The sequence below is a fragment of the Lithobates pipiens genome, unplaced genomic scaffold (genome assembly GCF_037356315.1).
Source record: "Lithobates pipiens isolate NorthernLeopardFrog02 unplaced genomic scaffold, aLitPip1_a1.2 Scaffold_16, whole genome shotgun sequence".
Taxonomy (NCBI): Eukaryota; Metazoa; Chordata; class Amphibia; order Anura; family Ranidae; genus Lithobates; species Lithobates pipiens.
In genome coordinates, this window is record NW_027507748.1 from 276,473,241 (window position 1) to 276,500,059 (window position 26,819).

General features: G+C 42.6%; 1 long non-coding RNA gene across 1 annotated transcript in view; it reads left to right on the top strand.

Annotated features, from left to right (window-relative positions):
- Positions 1-8,189: 8,189 nt before the first annotated feature.
- LOC143982592 (uncharacterized) overlaps positions 8,190-26,819 on the top strand; it is a 114,582-nt gene continuing 95,952 nt past the window's right edge. The window contains exons 1-2 of the long non-coding RNA XR_013274485.1: positions 8,190-8,284; positions 18,930-18,996. This is a non-coding gene — a long non-coding RNA (uncharacterized LOC143982592). The remainder of the gene's footprint in view (positions 8,285-18,929; positions 18,997-26,819) is intronic.

Genomic DNA, 26,819 nt, shown 5'->3' on the forward strand with positions numbered 1-26,819 from the left:
GCCCAGGCTAAAGCCTCACTGGAGAGGAGGAAAATAATATAGGCTACCTTTGACCGATCAGACAAGAAGTTTTGAGGCTCGAGTTTGAAGTGAATGGTGCACTAGCTGAGGAACCCCCTGCAGGCCTTCGAGTCCCCTGAGAAACGGGACAGAGCTGGCAGTTGCAGCAAATGTGTGGCTGCGACTGCGACCAGAATAGGTACAGCTGCCGATTGTGTTTGAGGTTGCTGAATCAGAGTTCCTAAGGAGGCCTGAAGCTGTTTGAAGTGGGAAGCCAAATCCTGGAGGAATTACATCACCTGAGTCTGATTAGATTCCTGGGTCTCGAATCTGCAGACTATGCCCTGCAACAGATCATCTGCAGGTAGCAGCACATCAGCTGGGTCCATGGCTGATCAAACTGTCAGGTCACCTGAGACAGTGACAGATGCACGCCGTTGGGGTCAGGAGTGCACTGCTAAGGTAGTGGACCTTACGGCTGACTGCCACGGATGAAGTGGTTCAAGAAAGCAGGTCCTCTGGAGCAGGAACACGGACCCCACTGGGAGCTAGAGCATGGGATTCCACAGGGCGTGGAGTCTAAGAGCCAGTAGATATTCACCAGAGCCCCTAGTGGTGGGAAAGGACTTCGCTGCAACTGGCTCCAGGTCTCGGGCCCCAGGGTCTCCCAGCTCACACTCATGGTAGGCTACTGGAGGATGGAGAGGAAGCAGTAGACCGGGAAAACAAGAGAAAGTCAGGGGTAGGGATGAGCTGAACACCCACTGGTTCAGTTTACATCCAGAACATGCAAACGGACCAAAAGTTTGCACGAACATTCGAACACCGTTAAAGTCTATGGGACTCAAACGTGAGAAATCAAAAGTGAGAATTTTAAAGGCTAATATGCAAGTTATTGTCCTAAAAAGGGTTTGGGGCCCGGGTCCTGTCCCAGGGGACATGTATCAATGCAAAAAAAAGTTTTAAAAAGGGACGTTTTTTCAGGAGCAGTGATTTTAATGATGCTTAAAGTGAAAGAATAAAAGTGAAATATTCCCTTAAATATCATGCCTGGGGGTGTCTATAGTATGCCTGTAAGGTTGCGCGTGTTTCCCGTGTTTAGAACAGTCCCTGCACAAAATGACCTTTTGTACCACCCCTTCTCTTTAGAATGTAAGCTCTACGAGCAGGGCCTTCTCGTACCTTTTGTATTGAACTGTACTGTAAATGTGTTGTCCCCCCTATACATTATAAAGCGCTGCGTAAACTATTGGCGCCATATAAATCGTGTATTATAATAATAATAATAAAGTAATAAAAGTCATTTAAAACTGCTTGCGGCTGTAATGTAATGTCGGGTCCGGCAATATGGATGAATATTATTGAGAAAAACGGCATGGGATTGGTGATAAAGCATCAGAGGAGACACCTTTTTCCTATATTAACTTACAGAAGAGAATTTCCCTTCCTAGGGGTAGATTTCCTCTCACTTCCTGTTGTCTCCCTTCGTTTGTAAGTAGGAGTCGTTTGTAAGTCGGATGTTTGAAAGTAGGGGACCGCCTGTATATACTATACGGCCTGCCCTATATACTCTGCAGAAATTTGGGCCATAGGTGTTGGTGGTACCAGAACACTGTAAGCCCTCACAGTTACTCTTGGTGGGCGCTGGAAAAGGCCCTGCTGTGAAATATTATATCAAGAATTGTAATTACATACCCATGTTGACCAGGGGCAGAAAAGATTGGGCCTTTGGTGGTGGAGGTGGTGATGATGGTGCCACAACACTGTAAGAATTGTAATTACATGCCCCTGCTGAACAGGGGCAGAAAAATTGGGCCTTTGGTGGTGGTGGTGGTGGTGGTGCAACATTGTAAGCCCTCACAGTTACTCTTGGTGGGTGCTGGAACAGGTCCTGCTGTGAAATATTATATCAAGAATTGTAATTACATGCCCCTTTTGAGCAGAAAAATTGGGCCTTTGGTGGTGGTGATGGTGCCACAACACTGTAAGCCCTCACAGTTACTGGGCACTGGAACGGGCCCTGCTGTGAAATATTATATCAAGAATTGTAATTACATGCCCCTGTTAAACAGGGGCAGAAAAATTGGGCCTTTGGTGGTGGTGCCACAACGCTGTAAGCCCTCACAGTTACTCTTGGTGGACGCTGCAACGGGCCCTGCTGTGAAATATTATATCAAGAATTTTAATTACATGCCCCTGTTGAACAGGATCAGAAAAATTGAACCTTTGCTGGTGGTGTGGTGGTGTTGCCACAACATGGTAAGCCCTCACAGTTACTCTTGGTGGGAGCAGGAACAGGCCTGCTGTGAAATATTAGATCAAAAATTGTAATTACATGCCCCTGTTAAACAGGGGCAGAAAAATTGGGTCTTAGGCAGTGGTGGTGGTGCCACAACACTATAACCCCTCACAGATTCTCTAGTTGTACGCAGGAATGAGCCCTGCTGCAAAATATTACAGCAAAAATTGTAATTACACGCCCCTGTTAAACAGGGGCAGAAAATTTGGGCTTTAGGCACTGGTGCTGGTGCCACAACACTGCAACCCCTCACAGATAATCTAGTTGAGCACAGGAATGAGCCCTGCTGCAAAATATTACAGCAAAAATTGTAATTACACAGAAAAATTGGGCTTTTGGCACTGGTGCTGGTGCCCAGAACCAAAAATGTTCTTAGAAGCTATCAACATGAACAGTGAGGAGGAATAGGATAGTCACTCAGCATAACAGGATAGTCACTCAGCATCAGCATAGGCAGTCTTCAAGGGATCTCACATTCATAAAAAGATTAATCGTTTACATCAGCATCAGGTGCTTGGTAGCTGGTGATCCAAGACTGATTCATTTTTATGAAGGTGAGCCGATCAAGCGAGTCTGCAGAGTAAAAAATTGTCTGAACGCATCGGTCAGACGGCCACCTTCTCCACCGCTCCTTCTGTGACTGACTGCAGCCTCAGCAACACGTTGTCCAGGAGGACCAGGATCAGGGAGGCCATGCAGCATAGGTTTGCTGAGGCATTTGGTCCGGAGTCCTCCGGGTCACTAAGGGTGACATGATCTGCAGCCACCTCCTCCCAGCCACGTACAAGCCCATGGGTTTCTGGGGACTGAAAACGATCCCTTGAAGACTGCTGCTGATGCTTCACCTCCATACTGACACACACACAATCCTCCTCCTCTTCCTCTTCTTGTGTGATAGGCGGGTCTGCAGGAATACTGTCTGGATAAAGGGGGCTTTGAGAGGTAAGGAAGTCCTCCTCTTCCTCCCTCTGTTCTGCCTCAAGTGCCCTGTCCATTATTCCACACAGCGTGTGCTCCAACAGGGAGACAAGAGGGACAGTATCACTGATGCATGCATTGTCAATGCTCACCATCCTCACGGCCTCCTCAAATGGTGACAGGACAATGCATGCATTGTTGATCATTAGCCACTGGCGTGGCAAACAAAATCCAAGCTCCCCTGACCCTGTCCTGATGCCATACTCGCACAGGCACTCATTGATGGCCCTCTGCTGCATGTGCAGCCGCTGCAGCATTGCCAACATTGAGTTTCACCTGCTTGACATGTCACAGATGAGGCGGTTCTTGGGCAGGTTTCACTCCTTTTGAAGCTCAGCCAGCCAAGCACTGGCATTATATGACTGTCGGAAATGCCCACAGACTTTCCTGGCCTGCCTCAGGAGATCCTGTAAGCCAAGGTACCTGCACAAGGACTGCTGCACCACCAAATTAAGGATGTGAGCCAAACAGGGAACATGGGTTAAGTGTCCCTGTTGGAGGACGGAGAGGAGGTTGGTGCCATTGTCGCAGACCACCATTCCTGCCTGAAGCTGGCATGGCGTCAACCCCCTCTGAACCTTCCCCTGCAGAGCTGCCAGGCTCCTGTCCCCTAAGCAGACCAACTCAAACCCCGCATTGCATCTTTTTGCCTGAGTGCTTGCGTAGCCCCTAGAACGCCTACGGAGCACCGCTGGTTCCCAGGACAAATCTGCACAGGAAGAGGCCATAGAGGAAGATGAAGATGTGGGGGTGGAGGAGACAGGTGTGGCAGAATTACCACTACCAGCATTTTGGAGGTGTGGGGGCAGAACAAGCTTCAACATTACTGTACCCTGTCTTGCATCCTTCCAAGCTGCCAGCAGGGTTACCCAGTGCACCGTGAAAGAAAGGTAACGTCCCAGTCAATGCCTGCTGGGCCATGAGTCAGCACTAATATGCACCTTACCGATGACTGTCCAACGATGCCAAGACATTGCCTTCCACATGCTGGTAAAGAGCCGGAATGGCCTTCCGAGAAAAAAAATGGCGTTTGGGAACCTGCCACTGAGGTACCATACATTCCACAAAAAGGGGGCAGAGTCTACCAGCTGAAAAGGCAGCAGTTGGAGTGTTAGCAATTTATCCAAACTAGCATTCAGCCGCTGAGCATGTGGATGGCTGGGACTGAATTTCGACGGTTTAGCATTTGGAGTAGGGAAATTTTCCTGCTACAATCGGATTTAGGTGTACAGCTTGCAGATTTGCAAGTGCTTGGGACACCTAATTCTACACCTTCATTCCTCTCAGTGCAGGTCTCTGAGAGGACTGAAGGTATAGTGGGGTTGAAGAGCCCAGCTGATGAGGAGCAAGGAGAGGTCTGCCTTGTTCTTTGGTGTGGGTCTTTTAAGTACTGTTGCCAATGGACTGCATGGGAGCTCAACATATGTCTGGTCAAGCATGTGGTGCCCAAACGGCTGCTGTTTTGACCATGCTTGATATGCTGCAGAACATATGTTGCAAACAGCAATGGTGCGATCTGCTGCACACGTCTCAAAAAAGGCCCATACCAAAGAACTTTTGAAAAAACGTCTGCACATGCGGAGCTCTGCGGTGGGATGCAGTCGGTTGGCTGTTCTTAAGCTGCCCTTGGAGGGCATCCTGCTTCATTGGAGATGTGCCTCCTCCTCTCTTCTATAGGGCACCCACGTAAAATCAGTGACCTCATCATGCCCTCCCTCCTCGCCACTGGAGCAAACCTGGCAGTATGCTGCAGCTGGGGCAACATGACTGCTAGTTTCTTGTCCTTCTTGGGTACCCCCTCTCTCTGGGCTCACGCTACTGCCTTCATCCTCAACCTGTGTACCATCATCGGAGCCTTCAAAACACTGCACATCCTAATGGCAGCATGTACCCGACACTGTGGTCGAACAGTTTGGGGGACTCCTAAGGACATGATGTTGGGGCTAGGGAAGGAGTGACTGATGCCATTGAGCCGATGGAATAGGCCGCTTTGTCAGCTGCATTGGCAGCCAAACTTCTCTTAGCCTGGGTGACAGAGGATGAGGAGAATGAGAACGGCTTTGTCATCCACGGCAGTGTTCTCGGATAGGCGGACGGATCCTCCATCGGCCACAGTCAGTCCTGACAAGCTGCAGTGAGCAGTAGGAGAGTCTGCACATATCTGACGCTGTTATCTTAACAGTGAACCAATGCTATGTGAACTTTATTCTTTTGTTAGTGCATAATTTGATGGTTTTACGAATACTAGTAAAAAATCAGTTTTTATGGGATTACACTATGTCGGTCTTTTCTTGTATATTTTTACTGAGATATTGAGGTGACATAAACACAGATGTGGACGAAGCAGTGAGGACTTGCTCCATACCTGAAGTATAGATATGCCTGATTGACCCGGTAGTCCTGGTAAGAGCAATACCAAAGGGGGATTTCTTCCACACATCTCCTTGTTTTCCTTCTGCACGCATGGAGGTGTCAGCGTCTCACTACCACTTTCTCTATAAAGAGACTTATTATATTTTTTCATACATATAGTTCTTTGATAATAATCATTTTTATAGGATATAAGGACTATATGGATTGAACTGATTTTTTTATTGCACAAAAGAAGTAGATGCATAAATAACTGATCAGCGCTGCTAAATTAGCATTTTATGGAGATTTGTTTATGTTATATTTTATGCACTGCAGATCACTGAATCACTTGCCTGCCTGCCTGAAAGTGTATTTGGAAAGTACACCAGCAATGGCCTGCAGTCAGATATAGGCTTGGCTAGACTAGAATGCAGTGGATATATATGTGTAGGAGACTGCATATATATTGTATGCACAGCAGATCACTGAATCACCTGCCTGCCTGCCTGCAAGTGTATTTGAAAAAGTACACCAGGAACTACCTGCAGTAAGATATAGGCTTGGTTAGACTAGAATGCAGTGGATATAAATGTAGGAGACTGTATATATATCTTTATGCACTGCAGATCACTTAATCACCTGCCTGGCCTGCCTGAAAGTGTCGTGGAAAATATACACCAGGAATGGCCTGTAGTCAGGTATAGGCTTGGCTAGACTAGAATGCAGTGGATATATATGTGTAGGAGACTGTATATATATTGTATGCACAGCAGATCACTGAATCACCTGCCTGCCTGCCTGCAAGTGTATTTGAAAAAGTACACCAGGAACTACCTGCAGTAAGATATAGGCTTGGTTAGACTAGAATGCAGTGGATATAAATGTAGGAGACTGTATATATATCTTTATGCACTGCAGATCACTTAATCACCTGCCTGGCCTGCCTGAAAGTGTCGTGGAAAATATACACCAGGAATGGCCTGTAGTCAGGTATAGGCTTGGCTAGACTAGAATGCAGTGGATATATATGTGTAGGAGACTGTATATATATTGTATGCACAGCAGATCACTGAATCACCTGCCTGCCTGCCTGCAAGTGTATTTGAATACGTACACCAAGAATGGCCTGCAGTGAGATCTAGCTACACGGGATACAGTATATATATATATATATATATATATATATATATATATATATAAAATACACTGCAGCTAACTGCCTGCCTGAAGTACATTAGAAACAGTACAGCAGAAACGGTCTGCAGTGAGAGCTAGCTAAACTGGATACAGTATATATATATATATATATGCAACCCGGTTTTGTGTATATATATATATATATATATATATATATATATTACAAAATACACTGCAGCTAACTAAATCAATTGCCTGCCTGAAGTAGATTAGAAACAGTACAGCAGGAACGGTATGCAGTGAGATCTAGCTAGTGGTACAGAGTAGGAAATGAATATACACTATCTTTATTGAAACACAAACAACGAATAATGTGATAGATTGAAAAGTTTAGGATGCACAGGAAGGTGGCAGGAGCTAACGGGGAGGGTTATAAAGAGGGAATTGGCACTAACAGTGGGAAAGGAAACACGATACGCGTAGCACATAAATTTTGGTTTGCCACCCCTGTTCAAGGGATCATTTCCTGATATGCTTCATAAAAAAATTGCTCCCAGCATCGGTTGAAGGAGAATGGGCAAAGAGCAATGGGTTTACTTCAAGTTATAGAGGGTTTGCCCAGCTTCACCCACTGATGTGGGGAGGCAAAAATGGCTTGGTAAAATGTTTATTTTTCTTTGATTTGATTTCTTTGATTAAATTGTATGAGCCTTTGGAGAGGTGCTGTATTTATATGTATGGAAAGAAAGGAAAATATAATAAAAGTAAAGCAGTTAAAAAAATAAAAAATAAACAGTACAGCAGGAAAGGTCTGCAGTGAGATCTAGCTAACTGAATAAACTGCCTGCTCAAAGTAAATGAAATGACACTCTCTATCTCTCTCTCCGCCAGCAATACACTACACAAGGCCGACGTGCAGATGGCCTTATATAGTGTGGGGCGTGGACTTAACCCCCTGAACCATAATTGGCCAAAGGCACCCTGCCTTTGGACAATTATGGCTTTCTTTGCTTAAGGCGCTCAGATTGGCCAAAGCATGTGGGTCATGGTGCATGCTTGGCCAATCATCAGCCAGCAATGCACTGCGATGACGCAGTGCATTATGGGGCATGACGCGCAGCTTGAATTTGGCGCGAACGCCCCATAATGTTCGATCTTCGTTGAACGATTGAACAGCCGATGTTCAAGTCAAACTCATGTTTGACTCGAACTCGAAGCTCATCCCTAGTCAGGGGATAAGCCAAAAGGTCGGGGCAACAAGCAGACAGGAGTAGTCAAAGAACACGCCAAAGGTCAGGGTATGAAGCAGACAGGGATAGTCAAGAACAAGAAGACAGTAAACAGAATCAGACATAGAGCACATGGCAAGAAGCACACAGGGAAGCCAAACACACAATATTTATCAACAGGTTAAAATAGTGTTCCCTGTTAGAGGCAGGGGTGGAGCCATGCCTGAGGGAAGATTACTTAAGCAGACAGATGAACAGAGCCGGTCTCTAAGCTGAACACAACAGAGAGGTAAGCAGACAAAAATGAACACTACTGCAGATTAATGACAACTGTCACAACGAGAAGGGGGGGGGGTCGGGGAGTGGCTTCAGGAGCACAAACTTGTGACATGTTCCCAAAGGTGGTCTTATCCTTTAATTGTAGTAGCTTATCAATCCTTTCTCTTCCTATTTCTAACAAATGTATGTAATTCATGTTAGCACAAGTTCTATAAAATATTTGTTATGTACGGGAGGCTGTTGTGTACACAAGTTTTGTGTACCACTTTGGTGTTGCTTAGCAGGCTCCTTGGTGCCATTACGATAGATCTTTACATAGCACTAATGATCCCTAGAGAGACATTATGAAGTCTTCCTGGATAAAGTATTTTTAATGCTGGTGTTAGAGCATCATTCACATGCTTGTTTTATACCACGCTTTTGAAGTGAAACTCCAGTATTCATAAAACGTGATATTCTGAAAGAATTAATCACTGTAAATTCTCAGACAGACAATTCAAAAGATGAGAGATTAACTACACTGCTACAGCTTTATTATAAGTGTGTGGTTTCTTTATGAATAAAAATTGCAAATACAAATAATCCTTTAAATGTTAGGCTACATTCACATGGCGTAACACAGCCTTAAAAATGTTACTGATCATTAGGTAAGGAACAAATGTTCCTTTGTTAAATGATCAGTAAACAGATCTGTTTTTTTAATGCATGATTTTTCTCAATGATACACATGTACACACGTGGCCTCAGATGCAGATTTTTGGTTATGGATCTGAAAGCAGTGCATGTTTACTCACCTGTGCGAATGTCTCTATTGAAAACAATGCAGCTGCGTTCAGATCTGTAAATAAAAAATGGTTGTTAACTACATTTTTTTATGATTGAGGCCTTACATTTGTCTTTTCAGGTGCAGTGGCTGCGAAATTCAAACACTAAAGGCCTCAAGCATATGACATTGAGAGGCATAATAAATACTGGGTGTAAAAATCTGGGCATTTTACTGCAACCACGGAGCCACAGGTGCTGCGTACAGGCTGCCCTACAAGTGAATGGCTGTATACCACCGTACTTTTGTAAACTCTGATGTTTGTGTTTGCAATGGTGTTTGTACACATAGGCACACATAGCTCCCAACTGTCCCTGATTTCGAGGGACTGTCCCTGATTTGGAGCAATGTCCCTCTGTCCCTCCTTTCTCCTCATTTGTCCCTCATTTTGGTCTGATCTATATAGTTGTATATAAAATGCACTTTTTATCTTTCAAAATTGTTTCCCAGTGCTAAACCTTTCCTACAAATTTCTAAATTGCTGCATTTGTAAGTTTTAAAAGCCAGTATAAAGGAATAGTAGTGGTAAAAAACATTTCTTTGGTAAATCTCCTCTAAGGGAGTGTGGCAGGGGTGTGTCCTATGCCTATATAGCAGGTGTCCAACATCTAAAAATGTTGGGAGGTATACACATGTGTGGGTAAACACCAATGCAACCAGGCAATTTTAGTGGAAATGACTAGCAGTCAGATGTGCTAGATGCCTAATTCAGTTTGAGAGCCCATTCACACCATGTCTATCGGCTACATTGCCCAATGCAGACCCAGTGCAAATAACAACCTGGAATACAATGGGGGTTATTTACCAAAGGAAAATCCACTTTGCACTGCAAGTGCACTTGAAATTGCACTGAAAGTGCACTTGGAAGTCCAGTCGCTGTAGATCCGATCCGATCCGGACATGAAAGGAAAATAAGAAACAACATTTTAGCTTGCACATGATTGGATGATAAAATCAGCAGAGCTTCCACTCTTTTTTTTTCACAATGTAAACGAAAAAAGACAGAAAATTTTGAAAAAAAACGAACAGGTTCATTGTCAGTCGAAATTTGCGGCACACCGATTTGTGCCTCTGTCATGGCTAAATCATTTCAATCATTTCACTCGTTTCACTGTCACGTACCGCGCTCTGATTCTAATCCAGTCGCATCTGTGATGCACCAATTCGTCCCGGCGTGCCCCAGTGTTTTTTTTCAGCCTCATTTCAGTACATGCTCCAGAGTCTGGTTCGTTGTCAGTTGCAGTCGCGACACAGTGATTTGTGCCTCTGTCATGGCAAACATTTTACTTTCACGTATCACGTTCCGATTCGAATCCAGTCGCATCCTCATGCACAGATTCGTCTTAGCGTGCCCCAGTTGTTTTTGCCCTCATTTCAGTACATGCTCCAGAGTCCGGTTCATTGTCAGTCGTAGTTTGCGGCTCACCAATTCATGCCTCTGTCATGGCAAATCATTTCACTGTCACGTATCATGTTCCGATTCGAATCCAGTCGCATCCGTGATGCACCGTTTCGCTCCGGAATGTCCCAGGTATTTTTCGGCCTCATTTCAGTACATGCTCCAGAGTCCAGTTCGTTGTCAGTCACAGTCGTGGCACGACCAATTCGTGCCTCTGTCATGGAAAATCATTTCATTCATTTCACTGTCACGTACCGCGCTCCGATTCAAATTCAGTTGCATCCGTGATGCACCGATTCGTTCCGGCATGCCCCAGTTGGCTGGGCCTCATTTCATTCTGTGCTCCACAGTTCGACTTGTTGCTTGTCGCAGTTGCAGCACACCGATTCGTGCCTCTATCATGGCATAAACATTTCACTCATTTCATTTCATGCACCTGTCGCTTCAAGTCAAATCCACTCGAACTAACGAACGTCGTGTAAACGCACTACGAAGTTACATAAATCGGTCACTTAAATCACTTTTCCAAGTTAGGTAGTCAAACCCCTCACCAGTTGTCATCTGTCATTTCTCCTGCAAGTCAGTCAAGTTCAGTAGGTCCATCCTGCACCAGGTTGGACGGTATTCCCCCAGGTAAAAAAGAAAACAAAAAAACACCCCAAAGGAGAGGAGCTGGGTACATATGCCTATACAGAAAAAAGAAACAACCTCGACTTTCATGTCACCCTCCATAGGGTCCGGTCGACCAATTTTCGAACCCAAAGACAGGACATCGCTTCTAGGGCACAAGGCACCCAGAGCCATGTCTCAGGACGGCAGTGAAGACCTCACGGCACCTCTGTCACCTTCTCCGGTTTCAGAGAGCGGCAGTGTGCAGTCCCTCAGGGGATGGACCATCCCCAAGTTGATGGCGGAACTGAGGCGCAGGGGTGTGCCTTTCCCCGCTACAGCTAGTAAGGCTGAGCTCTTCAGGCTCCTCTTCCCTCCACCTGCCACAGCTGGGCCCAGGCGTCTCTCCAGTCTCCATATCTGCCCCCATATCTCAACTCCACACCATGGTGTCATCTTTGTCTACCCCGGTCACGGATGTCCAAGCTAGAGTGTCACTCTTAGAGGCTCGCCCAGCCACGACTATCCCTGACCCGACCACAGTTCAGGTTTTGACACCCCTTCCTGCAGGTACCACAGGGAAGAGTCCCACTGTCTACCCAGCACACTTGGTTCCAGCCAGCATTAGGAAGGACATCCTGGATGGCAAGGACATCAACCTTGCTGCCCTCCTCATTTCGGTCCACAACCTGGCAGAGAACAAATCTTACACCTGGGGAGACGTTTCAGTGGTCCTAAAGGCTAAAGATCCCAGGCTCAGCCGCAAGTTGTCTGTCCCAGAATTTTCGTTAGCCTTCAGGATACTGAGGGATGACCTATGCTCAGCCTCTCCCAACAGGAGGGCTGGTCTTATATCTTCACACCGTTGTGGACCTGGGCTATAAGTAAGGAGGCTTTTCATTTTACGATTGCCATTGTTCCTTCTCTGCCAAGGCAGCAGCCAGGCTTTCATAATTTCAGACAGGCACGGATTAGAGCCTCATGGACACTGACTTTTTCTGCCATCACTTTGCCAGCTTGTGCTCACCACTATGGGCTATCTGCCTGTCCTCCACTTACACCGCCACCTAGTGCGCCAACATGGCAGTCAGTCACCCCTTTGAGTTCCCCTCCACCTCCGGTGCAGTTCAAGGCCTATTGGCCCCTGTACAGACACCCCAGGTCGACAAGTTCAGACACTCTGTTCAGACAGTAGGAGGGGCAGCCATCTGCAATAATTTCAACTACAGGTCGTGCAATTTCAGCCAATACCGCCTGCTCCACATCTGTATCACATGTCACAGGGCGCATCTGAAAAATGTATGCCAGGTCAAGCAGCAGAAGAAGTCATGACTAAGCCAAGTAAATGTCTTATGGCTGGGGCTCTACCTCACCTTACACCCCACTCCCTCTCTGGTCACCTTCTTTATCCAAGGATTTCATACCGGCCTCATCTCTCTGCCCCACAAAACTTATGAATGCAGGAACCTCTGCTCAGCGGCCACTGACGAGCAGGCCATATACCAGCTGTTACAGGCCGAACTGGAGCGAGACTTCATCATAGGTCCTTTCACTCAGCCCCTTTTCAACACCTAGAGTAGGGGTGCCCAACCTTTTGAAAAGTGTGGGCCACTTAAGCGACTTGTTAACCAGTCCACAATGTGTGGAGCAGAAGGATGACAGTTCCTGTCAGAGAGGACGCGGATATAACCCACTCTACTCTATGGGGCTTTGGATCAAATCTGCCCAGATAAAAGGGGACGGATTGGATTGGAGGTAGGTGGGGTTTAAATGGCCATAAGTACGTTTACATCTGCGGCTCGATAGAGGTGAATGGAGGGTCAGACCGATAGTGTCAATAGGACCTAAGGCTGTTTTCACACTGATGCGCTGTGGTTTACCCACACAGATGGTGCAGACAAGTGCACCTGTGGCTTTCCTGCAGGTTAGCTGTACTTTGCCATAGACTTTTATTATATCCTGCAGGTGTGGTGCACTTTCTGAAAGGGCCCTAAACTTGCAGGTAATAACAGACTATGGCTCAGTGCAAATAACCCACAGGTGTTCTGCGCTGCACCTGCGGATCAGTTGGAAAGCAGCCCAGTAACCACCACAGAACAGATATGCCCATATATACACTGTGATTTAAGTAATAAATTTACCTTTAATAACAGTTTTCCATTCAGGTATGGCCGGCTGTTGTCCCAGGCAGATCGCATTTGGTATCACTCCACCTGTAATAGGAGTTGGCGCTATTCAGGAAGCATCGGCTTATACAGCTCTGCAGCCACTTGCTTCCTCTACCAATGGCTTTTTTTTTAACAGAAGCTCTACCAGTGGATTTATTTACAACACTGATGCTCGGGGATGCAATCTGGGCTTGCCAACCCACCATCCAAGAGCAGGAGGTCGCGGGCCACATCAGAGGGCTCTGCAGGCCACATGTGGCCCCCAGGCCACTGGTTAGGCACCCCTGACCTAGAGAGTTAGCCCTATTGGACTTGTCAAGGGCAAGCGCTCAAATAAAGTCTGTTTGGTGTACTACCTGTCTGCGCCTCATTCTTCCCACATTCCCAGCCTGAATTCCCTAATCCCCTCCGAGGAGTTCTCCCTGAAGTATGCTTCCGTTGACATAGCAATTCAGGCCATTATGAAAGCAGGCACAGGCACCTGGCTCTCCAAGGCTGACATCTCGGACACTTTTAAGCTTCTACCTATCCACCTGTTCCTCTGGTGCTGGCACGGTATTAAGTGGAAAGAGGCATACTACTTTGCTACCAAACTAACCTTTACTCTAAGAGTAGCCCCTGGCTCTTCGACAATTTTGCACAGTCCCTCACCTGCATACTCTTGCATCAAGCTCAGTGTCAAGAAGTCATCCATTACCTGGACGACTTCTTGTTAATCGAGCAGTCCGGTGTGCCAACAGGGGACCTCGACAAATTGAGAGTCATCTTTGGGAATCTCAATGTCCCCATTGCCGAACAAAAGGTAGACGGACCAGCACACTCCATCACTTTCCTTGGAGTCAACCTAGACACTTGCTCCATGCAGGCCAGCCTCCCCCTCAACAAACTGACCCGCATTAGGTCAGTCCTCCAAGACTTCACCCATACAAGGGGGTGTACTAAGAAGCAGCTTCAATCTCTATTGAGAAAGCTCAATTTCGCAATGCGGATCATTCCCCAGGGTCTATCTTTTGTGTCACGCCTCCTGGTCTTTCTCTCACAGGCACAGGACCCCGATCAGATGCCTGCAATTTTTGGCCACCATTGGTTTGAAGGACCCTGGCCTTCAGAGATCCTCTTAATCCCCAGGATTACCAGGACTTCCTCCCTGTTCGAGCTTTACCCGATCATGACAGCCACCCAGCTCTGGGGTTATATAGGGACAGGACAAACCGTGGCCTTCACCACTGACAACCAGGCCACGGCTGATATTATTAATAAAGGCAGGTCCAAGTCGCTCTCGGTTATGTCCTTCTTACGTGGGCTGGTACAACTATATCTACAGCCTCAATTTAATGTCCATTGTACATTCATTCCTGGCAAGTGCAATCTTGCAGCAGATGCACTGTCACGCCTTAATTACACTTTCTTCTTTCAGCAGATTCCCGGACCCGATCCAGTATCAGCCCTTATCCCTGCTTGGTCTCAGCTGACTCCAGACTAGAACAGCATCTGCATGGAGCGACCCAGCTCATCAACCAGTCTCTGTCCCACAACACGCTCAAAGCTTACCATACAGCTTGAAACGTATTCAACAAATTCCTAGCATCCTGCTGCGGAAAAAACAGCAGACGCCAAGCACATAATGGCTTTTATCACATATTGGCATAATCAGTTGGCCCTATCCCATAATACTATCCAATTATACATCGCTGCCATCCAACACTTTCTGGATCTACGAGATTCCACAAAACCATCCTTGTTTGCATCCCATGTGATCCGAGCCATTCTATGTGGCATCCAGAAACGACAACCGATAATCAATGCCAAATGTCTGCCTATAACAAGTGTCATCTTCAGGGATATGTCTACTATCCTTGCTAGTTCTCCATTTGATCTTCTCCTTAGCCTGGTCATACAAGTGGCCATCTACCTAGCCTACTGCAGGTTCTTACAGCCTGGCGAGTTTACCTGCAGCAACCCCGCCAGCCAAGTTCTCCGTAGACGCCACCTGGTTTGCTATCAAGAACATGTCATCCTTCACCTTGCAGTATCTAAAACCCAGCAGTCAGGTTCTGGGGCAGATATCCACCTCTATAAAACCAACAATATCTGGTGTCCAGGTATCATACTCGATCGCCTACTGTCACTCCTACCCGAACAGTCAAACTCTAGTCCCCTTCTACCTTTTCTTGGCAAACCCTCAAACCCTTGAGTGCCTGCCAGTTCATGAAGCACGTGAGGATTCTTCTTTGCAACCTACACCTCAACCCCAGCCAGTACTCCGGTCACTCTTTCCGTATTGGAGCAGCCTCAGCTGCATCCCGCTACGCATTTCTCAAATTATTTTCTTAATAAGTAATTTTCTTATTTTCTTTCATAAATATTAATTTCTAATCTTGAGCATGCCCCCTTATTTTGATATACCGTCCATCAGACCAGGGCACACTTCAGGTCCATTTTATCCACTTAAGCCCCGGACCATTTTGCTGGCATAAGACCAGAGCACTTTTTGCGATTCGGCACTGCGTCGATTTAACTGACAATTGTGCGGTCATGCGACGTGGCTCCCAAACAAAATTGACGTCCTTTTTTTTTCCACAAATAGAGCTTTCTTTTGGTTGTATTTGATCACCTCTGCAGTTTTTATTTTTTGCGCCATAAGCAAAAAAAACTAAAATTTTGAAAAAAAAGCGTTATTTTTTTTACTTTTTGCTATAATAAATATCTCCAAAAAATATATAAAAACAACATTTTTTTTCCTCAGTTTAGGCCGATACGTATTCTACATATTTTTGGTAAAACAAATCACAATAAGTAATTATTGCTTGGTTGGTACCAATACATTGATCAGTAGTAATAATATGCACTTTCACTGTACTCATAATGCTGGCTGGGAAGGGGTTAACATCTAGAAGGATCAAGGGGTTAAATGTGTGCCTAATGTTTAATGTGTGTGTTTTACTAAGCAATGTGCTGGTTTTTACTCCTTGTTTTGCAGGGAGAAATAAAAAGGTACTTTGCTGCTGAAAGTAGAGAGCCTTGTGTTTACCTACACAGAGCTCTCTTCTGTTTTGCTCAGCTGATCAACAGTTTCAAGCCATAAATCATTGGTCTGGACCTGCTGATTGGCTTGTGCTGTAACAAATGGCAGCACAGCCAGGGCAGCAGACTCGCATGCACACGCCACCCTGCCTGCAAGTGCTGGACCATGCACATGTACGTGATCCAGTGTAGCGGGGCCACTCTGTAGGAAGTCCGCAAGTGGTTAAACATGCATGAAAGAAGGAAACAATATAGGAATTCTGTCTTTCAGAGGGGCTAAACAAATCATGTGTGCACAAGGCCACAAATGTAATATATAGCAGCTTACCAATCTTTAAGCCTGCCATAGACGATTTTAATCTTGGATGATTCATCAGGCACCAGCGGAGAGTTAAACATGTATGGGCAGGTGGATTGTACCCATGTCGATCCGCTAGCAATAATCACTGTGTTCTCCCAGCTGGGACAGCTCTCCGCGCCCTTCTGCTGGAAGAACACAATAGCTCAGTGGAAGGGATTTCCCCATCAACACTGCACTTGCACAGAGGGGCCCCCATCCTCATCTTCTGGGACCCCCCTTTGGCACTCCTGGCTCCTCTTCTTGTCTGTGTGCCCCCATTTAAAGCAGCTTTCTATGGGGGCGTACATGCAAGTTCGATCCTGAGCCACACTCTGCCTGTGTCCATAGACACACACCGCATGGCAAGGCCTTGCCCCCAGCTCCCCCATCACAAGATTTGACAGACAGCAGCAGGGGCTATTTGCCTCAGCAAAGCCTTTGAATGGAAAGGAGAGATCTGCTACAGACAAGCACAGCACTGGATTGAGTGACGAATTTAGTTAAGTACACAGGGGTGGAGGTGATGGGGTGATATTGCTCCTGGAACATTTTTTACCTTAATACAGGGAATGCATTAAGGTAAACAATGTTTAGGCTTTAGGCTTTAGAACCTTGAACTTTAAAGATGATCTATCATTATAATTTTATTTTTACAGTTCTGTCCTCTATGGGAAAAATGATATGTAGAACTTTGTCCCATGTTTCTAATTGTTTTATAACAATAGTAATGAGGTCTTACCTCCTGCCCCCCTGCCCTCATGGCATTGCCAATCTGACAACAGCTATAAAGAAAATGGCCGATTCTTAGCTGCAGGTTGTCTTGGCTGTGAGCACTTTCCTAAGACGAGCCATGGCCAATGGAATGCAGGGAGAGGCTGGTCATATCAGCCTTTGCATTCCTCTTGCCATTGTTTGGCAAACATGGAACAATGTAGGGTACAGAACTGTAGAATTACAAATTGAAATGATAGATTTTTACTTTAACCACTTCCCCTCCGGAAGGTTTTACCCCCTTCATCACCAGGCCATTTTTTTCTATTCGCTACTGTGCTACTTTAACTGACAATTGTGTGATCATTCAAAACTGTACACAAATTTAATGTATATATTTTTTTTACACAAATAGAGCTTTTCTTTTGGTGGTATTTGATAACCACTGGGTTTTTTTTTTGTATTATATAAATTACATTTTTTTAAAAACAAAATAATATTTTTTACTTTTTACTATAAAACATATCAAATAAAACAATGTAAAAAATCGAATTTCTTCATGAATATAGCCAAAATGTACTCAGCTATATGTCTTTGGTGAAAAAAATTACAATAAGTGTATATTATTAGGTTTGCATGAAAGTTATAGTGTCTATAAACTATGGTGTATATACTGAAATGTTTATATTTATTTTTTACTAGTAATGGCGGTGATCAGCAACTTATAGTAAGACTGTAATAGTGTGGTGAGCAATCTGACACTAGCAGATACTGGCTGGGGGGTACACTAACTAACTAACTGATACTGACATCAATAGTGACACTAATGCAGTGATCAGTGCTAATATTATCCCTGACCAGCTTGTTGGTATTCAGCAGCTGGCTCTGAACTCTCATTTGCAATGGGAGCAAACTGCAACTGTGAACAGCTTGGGTTGAGGTCGAATTAATGACAACCTGAACCTGAAGCTCACCTGTATATCTCAGATTTGTCTATGTTTTTCTGGTATTTAGCTGTCCAGCTTTGTTGAGCCTGTGCACTGTGCAACCCCCAGCTTTGTTTTGATACCCAATGTGGTCTTCTGCTGTTGCAGGCCATCTTTCTTAAGGTTTAATTGGTTGTATATACTGAGTAGAGATGCCCAATTAATCGTTAAAAAATCACAATCTCGATTCAACCCCCCTCGATAGTAATCCAGCAATTCCATGATTCATGTAACAAGTGCGGAACAGTTCTGCTCACAGCTGTCAAAAAAGAAAGTAGATGGAAAAGAGAGATAAAAAGAAACAAAAAATCCTTGTGTTCTTTTTAGAGGTCAAAGGAATGAAGTTTGGCCTGTACATAAGACCAGTTTAACCACTTAAAGACTAAGCCTTTTTCTGACACTTGTTGCTTACAAGTTAAAATCAGTATTTTTTTGCTAGAAAATTACGTAGAACCCCCAAACATTATATATATATATATATATATATATATATATATTAGTAGAGACCCTAGAGAATAAAATGGTGTTTGCTGCAATATATTATGTCATGCTGTATTTGTGCGGCAGTCTTTCAAATGCAATTTTTTTTCTTAAGCGGAGGAGTCTGTGGACTTGGAGCAGCGGAGAGTGACAGAGGGCTGAGTTAAAGGAGCCGTAAAGAGGTAAATAAAATACACTTAAAAGTTATCCAGGACATAAAAAACTATGGAGAGACTATAGTAAAGCAGCAGATGGAGATGCTATGGAAGAACTGAGAAATCCCGGCAGGTTGGCGGGTGGTGAGTTAATGATCATGAAGAGCTTATGAACTGAGATAAACACCTGAAAAACATCTGATAAATAGATGTACATACTTGAAAACAAATATAAATGTAAAATATCTGCTTTGGCTCCGTAAGTTCAGACATACTCTGACATACTCTGATATATCCTAACCGTGTCAAAATGCCTATTGTTAAGTTGGAAGAAAAGTATAATAAATCCACATTTTTTTGAGCGGTAGCAGAGATGGGAGAAGAGGAATAAAATCTGCGAACAGATAAATCTGATAAATAGATAAAAACTGTGGTTGAAATGAGAATACTGAGAATACCGATAATAATCAAGGTTACCAATAATACCGAGGAAATAACCTCGGACTATAATAATGATATATATATATATTTTTTGGTTTTCTCCTCTACTCTTCTTTTTTTTTTCATTAAGAATATACTTAGAACATACAGTGGATTATTGAAGGACTATTGAGTGTCATTTAAAGGGCTATTAACGATACTAGAAAGGGCTGCAAGGTCAATTATAGGTTCCGATATGGCGCCTTAAAAAAGCAACAAAACACCTCAAAATCAAAGGAATATAAAGGATAAAAAGGAAACGGTAAATAAAAACACTACTGGGGCCCAGGCAACTCAAACAACGAATATCAAAGAGTTTTTTCAGAAACTACAATCACACTCACAATCACAATCTCCCCAAACAATACAAGCATTACAGATATCACATGAACTACTAAACTTGGTGGAAACATCCACAACATTGGGGACATCAGGGAAGGATTCAACGAGTCACCCCAGGAATAGTTCACCAATAGATACAATGGGATTGTCATTAGAACAGAAGGAGGTGGAGGAGGATAAAGAAAAATGGGACCTGAGAACATATATCCGTTCCCTTCCCACCAGGGCAGATATGGATTAATATGTGCACAGATTGGAAAACTCATATAAAATTGAAAAAATAGACACAAGAATGACAGACATGGAACAAGTTGATACAAGTAAAAGAGAAAGTACAGGAGCAAGAAAAAGAACTAAAACAAGCTATACATGCTATAGATGAGCAGGAAAATAGAAATAGAAGAACTAATATATATATTATTTTTTATTATTTTTATTTATTGTTTTTAAGGTTGAACTGGATGGACTTTTTTCAACCTGACTAACTATGTAACTATGTAATTAGAGGATTAAATGAAAATGTGAGCTCAAAGGACTTGATCATAGTGTTACAAAAGATTTTTCAAGAATTAATTCAGGATTCATCCTTAAATTAAATAATAATTGATCGAGCAGACAGAATAATGGAATCAAGAAGGTTGGATCCCAGTAAACCAAGAGACGTCATCTGCAGGATGCATTACGCTCAAATAAAGGATAAAATCATGATCGCTGCATGAGAAAATAAAAACATACAACATGAAGGAACACAATTGATATTATTTCAAGATCTAAACATACATTAGATAGGTTAAGAGCATTAAAGCCCCTTTTGGAACAACTTTTAAAGAAAATTTTTCAGCACAGATGGAAATTTCCATTTCAGTTACAGGTCCAATATGAAGGATTGACAGTATCATATAGGGACCTGGAGGACTTTCCGGAAATTCTTGGAGACCCTTCGACTTCCGGAAGTAAAATTACCAGATTAGGCGAAAATAGATATGAGAACATTAAAAAGACCATAAGGAATCATAGAGAAGGATGTGGAGGGGGGGGGGGGGATTGGGGAGGGGGGATTGGGGAAGGGAAGATAAGAGGTGAAGGGGGAACTAATATTGCATATTATACAATGAAATATATAAAGGCACATAAGAACAGCACATAGTATATAGGTATATAAATGGAAGGAATATTTAGCACAGTCACATAAGAAAGGGATGTACACAATATACAAGCTCAATAAATGGGCAAAAAATTTTTTTTTTTCACAAATAGGTGTAAATAGGGATAATAGAATTTACTGTCTTAATATATATGTAATGATATAACTAGTATAGTGTCGAACACTGAGGGTAACAACAGGGAGCTCTTTTTTTTTCACAAACAGGAGTTAGTAGGGATAATAGAATTCACTGAATCAGCGGCCTCATTTTCCCCCCTAAGTAGGGACCTTAGAGTATTGTAAGGGGTGGGAGGGGAGAAAGTGAAAGGGGTGGGGTGTTTTTGTTTCTTTCCTCTCTCTCCTTCTTCTCTTCCTTCTTCCTTTGCCCCGTGTACTCTTTTGGGTTATTTACCCCTCCTTGCGGTTTCAATACGGGGGGGGGGGTAAAATTCTGCTCTTTCAATGCAAGAGGCCTTAATTCTCCTTCTAAAAGAACTCAAATTTTAAATTCTTTTCATAAGTAAAAGATAGATATTATTCTGTTTGAAGAAACGCATTTTCGTTCAGATCACATTCCAAAATTAAATAATAGGAATTATGTTACTTGTATTCATGACACATTCTCATATTCCAAATCAAGAGCAGTATCAATTGCGTTCCACAGGGATATTACGCATCAAATATTACAGGAGTATAAAGGTAAAGATGGCAGGTCCATAATTGTTTAAAATTGCGAACCTTTATTTATCAAATTACAAACAAATTAAGACTGGAATAAAAGCCTGTCGGACGCAATGGAGAAAGCGGAAGAAACAATAATTGTGGGCGGAGATTTGAATTTCATAATGGATGCAAAAATAGATACCACTAATACCCACACTAATACCCACACTCAATCAACAATCAATTAAAGGAGTTTAAAGAACTATTGGGAAAATATGAAATGACCGATATATGGAGGGCTCAGCACCAGACGGAAAAGAACTATACATACTACTCAAATATACATGATTCATACCACAGAATAGATTACCTTTTTGTGAATCAATCCGGTCTGATGATGTCTCCTTCAACAGATATAAGCAGATTCTTATGGTCAGATCATGCCCCGATATATTTGGAACTTAAGATAATTGAATATAAAAAAGTGAGGGGGATGTGGAGATTGAATGACAACTTAATTAAAGATAAAAAATGTGATAAAAAATGTGAAAAAGATATACAACAAGAAATAAGGGAATTTTTGTTAATCCATGAGAAGGATGAGACCCCACCCCCTACACAATGGGAAACATTAAAATGTGTGCTGCGGGGACTATTCGTCAAACATGGGTCAAGAATAAAAAGGGAAAAATAACAAAAGAAATCTCAACTGATGTCAGAGATTGAGTACTTAAAAAACTATACAATATAGATATACAACAAGAAAATAAGGAGAAGGTTCCCTAGAGAAATAATAGAGGACCTAGAAGAAGAAATCTCAATAGAGGAAATCCAACACGCTATTTCTGAACTGGCCCTGGGGAAAAGCACAGGAACGGATGGCTACACTGCCATGTTTTATAAAGCGTTCCAAGACTTAATTATACCTATTCTTAAAAAAATATATAACTATGTCTAAAACACAAACTTTTGTTCCTCAAAGTACGAAAGCTCATATTATCCTATTTCCAAAACCAGAGAAAGATCACACACTATGTAAGAATTACCGACTAATTTCTTTGACTAATATAGATATAAGATTATATTCAAAAATTATTTCTAACAGATTAACACCGATTTTACCCGGGTATATAAAACTAGATCAGATGGGTTTCACAAAAGGCGAGAAACTAGGGATAATATTTTTAAAACCTGTACATTGGTGGAATATGCTCAGAGAATCGCCATCCCAGCATGTCTTTTAGCTATAGACGCTGAGAAAGCATTTGATAGGGTGGGATGGCGGTTCTTAGAGGAAGCACTAATTCAGATAGGAATGGGTCCTAAAATGTTGGGAAGGATTGTTGCATTGTATACTAATTCAAGAGCTAAAGTAAGAATAAATGGAATTTTATCAGAGTATATAAAGATATCAAACGGAACTCGACAGGGATGTCCTTTATCCCTCTTGTTATATATAATAGTAATATAACTTCTTACTACTGCAATAAGAAAAAAAATTAAAATATCCAAGGGATAAAAGTTAAAGATAAAGAATATAAGACAGCTGTATATTTACTAATATATGTAGCTAACCCTATTATAACAATCCCAAATTTAATAAAAGAATTTAAACGATTCAGTTAATTAACTAACTTTAACCACTTAAGCCCCGGACCAATTTGCAGCCAAAGGACCAAGCCCCTTTTTGCGATTCGGCACTGCGTCTCTTTAACTAACAATTACGTAGTTCCCAAACAAAATTGGCGTCCTTTTTTTCCCACAAATAGAGCTTTCTTTTGGTGGTATTTGATCACCTCTGCGGTTTTTATTTTTTGTGCTATAAACAAAAATAGAGCGACAATTTTGAAAAAAATGCAATATTTTTAACTTTTTGCTATAATAAATATTCCCCAAAAATATATTAAAAAAACATACTTTTTCCTCAGTTTAGGCCGGTACGTATTCTTCTACATATTTTTGGTAAAAAAAATCACAATTAGCGATTATTGATTGGTTTGCGCAAAAAAGTTATAGCATTTACAAAATAGGGGATAGTTTTATAGCATTTTTATTAATATTTTTTTTTTAATTAGTAATGGCGGCGATCAGCGATTTTTATTGTGACTGCGACATTATGGTGGACACATCAGACATTTTTGGCACATTTTTGGAACCATTGTCATTTATACAGCAATCAGTGCTTTTTAAATGCACCGATTCCTGTGTAAATGACACTGGCAGTGAAGGAGTTAATCACTAGGGGGCAGTGTAGGTGTTATGTATGACGTTATGTGTTTTTTTGTAATTGTAGGGGGCGTGGCCTGGCATGTGACCTCACTGATCGTCTTTCCCTATAAAAGGGAACAGACAATCGGTGACAGCCACACAGGGAAGCACGGGGAGAGGTTTGTTTACACAGACCTCTCCTCGTTCTTCAGCTCTGTGACCCGATCGTGTGACAGCAGCGGCAATCGGGTCCGCTGGTTCCACGGCCACGGTCACGGAGCACAGAACCGGGGGCGCGCCGGTGGCGGCGCGCTCCCGACCCACAGCTGGGCACTGAAAAAGCAACGTACAGGTACATGCTTGTGCCCAGCCGTGCCATTCTGCCGTCGTACATCGGCGTGAGGCGGTCCTTAAGTGGTTAAAGTAAGTTACGATAAATCTGAGATGATGAACATTACATTAAAAGAAAAAACACAGATACTTTTACAAAAAGATTTTCCATTTAAATGGAAGCAAGAAGCGATTAAATACTTGGGAATGTATATCCCGAAGAATTTTAAGCAATTTCAAGAACTGAATTACAATGCGACAATCCGAAAAATAATAAAACAACTCATGGATGGGAAGAATAAATATAGTGATGGAGATATTGCCAAATTTATTATATATTTTCAAATGATACCTATAGTTCCACCAAGGAAATTAATGATGAACTTAAGAAAAGCTGTAGGAAACTTCATATGGGCCCAAAAAAAAAAAAAAACAAATAAAAAGAGAAGCGCTAACTAGAACCAAAGAAAATGGAGGATTAGCATTACCTGACTTTTTAAAATATTTACAAGCAGCATCATTAATTAGAATAATTGATTGGCACCATAATATGGAAAACAAACAATGGGTTGTACTAGAGGAAAATATTTTAGGGACACAACTTAAATTCTTGCCCTGGATAAAACCTGAGTTAAGACCAAAAAAAAAAAGAAATGCAGATTTTTGTAAGAGCTACATTAAAAATATGGGATACCATACTAAAAAAAGGAAAGCTCTCCACCAGGATCGGACTTATGACCCCACTGTTATCCAATCCAGAATTTAAGCCAACTTTAGAAACCACAAAATATTTAAAATGGAATAAATTGGACAACATAAGGGTGGTACAGATCCTGGAGGATGGAAAAATGCCAAAATTTCAAGATTTGGGACCCGAATATAGGAATGGGTGGTTACAATATCATCAATTAAGTACATTTATTGAAACAAATAAAACGTTAACAGATAGACGACAACCAAATTTGAACAGATAATAGTGAACGAAAAGAAATTGACAAAAAAAAATATCTAAGGTATATGAGCTATTACTCCCCTCTGGATCTATTAGGGAATTAACAGGAATGAAAAACTATATATAATTTTTTATTTTTATGAATGTGGTTAGAATGAATATGGTGAGAATGAATAGGAAGAAGGTAAGGGTAACGGGAAAGTTAACAAAGAAATTTATTGGATAAAAAATTAGATCCCTTTGTTGATCTATGAAAGAAGAAAGAAATGTATGTTTTAATGAATGACGAGAATTGGATAATTGTAAACATGTTTTTTTTCATAAAATTTCATAAAATTAAATAAAAAGAGATTTGATACAAATGAAATGTTTTAAAAAAAAACAAAAAACATTTAAATGAATCGAAAAAAAAAAAAAACTTAACAGTAAGGGCCGGTTCACACTGCAGGCGAGGCGAGGCGAGGCGACTCCGACTTGCCTCGCCGCGACCTGCCGCGGCCTCAGCGGCGACTTGCAAATGACTTCTGTATAGAAGTCAATGCAAGTCGCCCCGAGGTCGCCCAAAAGTAGTACAGGAACCTTTTTTCTGAGTCGGAGCGACTCGAGTCGCTCCTCTCAGAACGGTTCCATTGTACAGAACGGGGGCGACTTGCGAGAGCGAGGCGAGTCGTGTCGCCTCGCATCGCCCGCTGTGTGAACCGGCTCTAAAGTTAGCCCAATTTTTTGTATACAGGGGGACCCCGGGTTACAAACAAGATAGGGACTGTAGGTTTGTTCTTAAGTTGAATCTGTTTGTAAGTCAGAACAGGTACATTTTTTAACTATAGCTCCAGCCAAAAAATCAATTTTTAAGCTTTTTGGACAACATAGGGAAGGGCTATCACCCCCGTAACATTTGTTCAGCTGTCTGTGCCCCTGTACAGAAGATTTTACCTCACTTTCTGTACCAATGATAATTGGATTTTGAAAATTTTGGGCTGTTAAGGAAACAAGGATTGGTGATAAAGCATTAGTGGAGACACCTATTTCCCATATTAACTCTTACAGGAGAGAATTTCGCTTCCTAGAGGTAGATTTCCTCTTACTTCCCATTATCTCCCTCCGTTTGTAAGTAGGAGTCCTTTTTAAGTCGAATGTTTGTAAGTAGGGGCCCCCCTGTAATGGGAAAGATGATGTTACGCCGAGAATCGTGATCTTTATTCTAAGCAAAAAAATTGTGATTCTCATTTTATCCAGAATCGTGCATCGCTAATACTGAGATGCTTTTCTGCTCACTATGGTTGCAAAGAGTTGTTTTGTGAGTTACTGCAGCCTTTCTGTCAGCTCAAACCTGTCTGGCCATTCTCCTTTGACCTCTATTATCAACAAAGCATTTCCATCCACAGAACTTCCGCGGGTTGTTTTTGTACTATTCTGACTAAGCTCTAGGGACTGCTGTGCATGAAATGAATCCCAATGCCTTTGCAGTTCTTGGCTGCATTCTCAAATTTCTGATACAGGTGAGTCTCCTGATGCAGCCTTTCCTTTTGTGACTTGCTACAAAGTTACAGGGTTGCGCCCTGTAAAATATCACCCCTCTTATGTCATCATTCTCTTAAAAAAAAAAGTAAAAGTAAAAAAGGAACAATTTTCATTGCCTCAACCACTATCTTAAATTGAGGAGTAATCTTTTATTTGGGATTTATGGAACGAGACATACAACTACCATTTATTTAGACATGTCCACTGTAC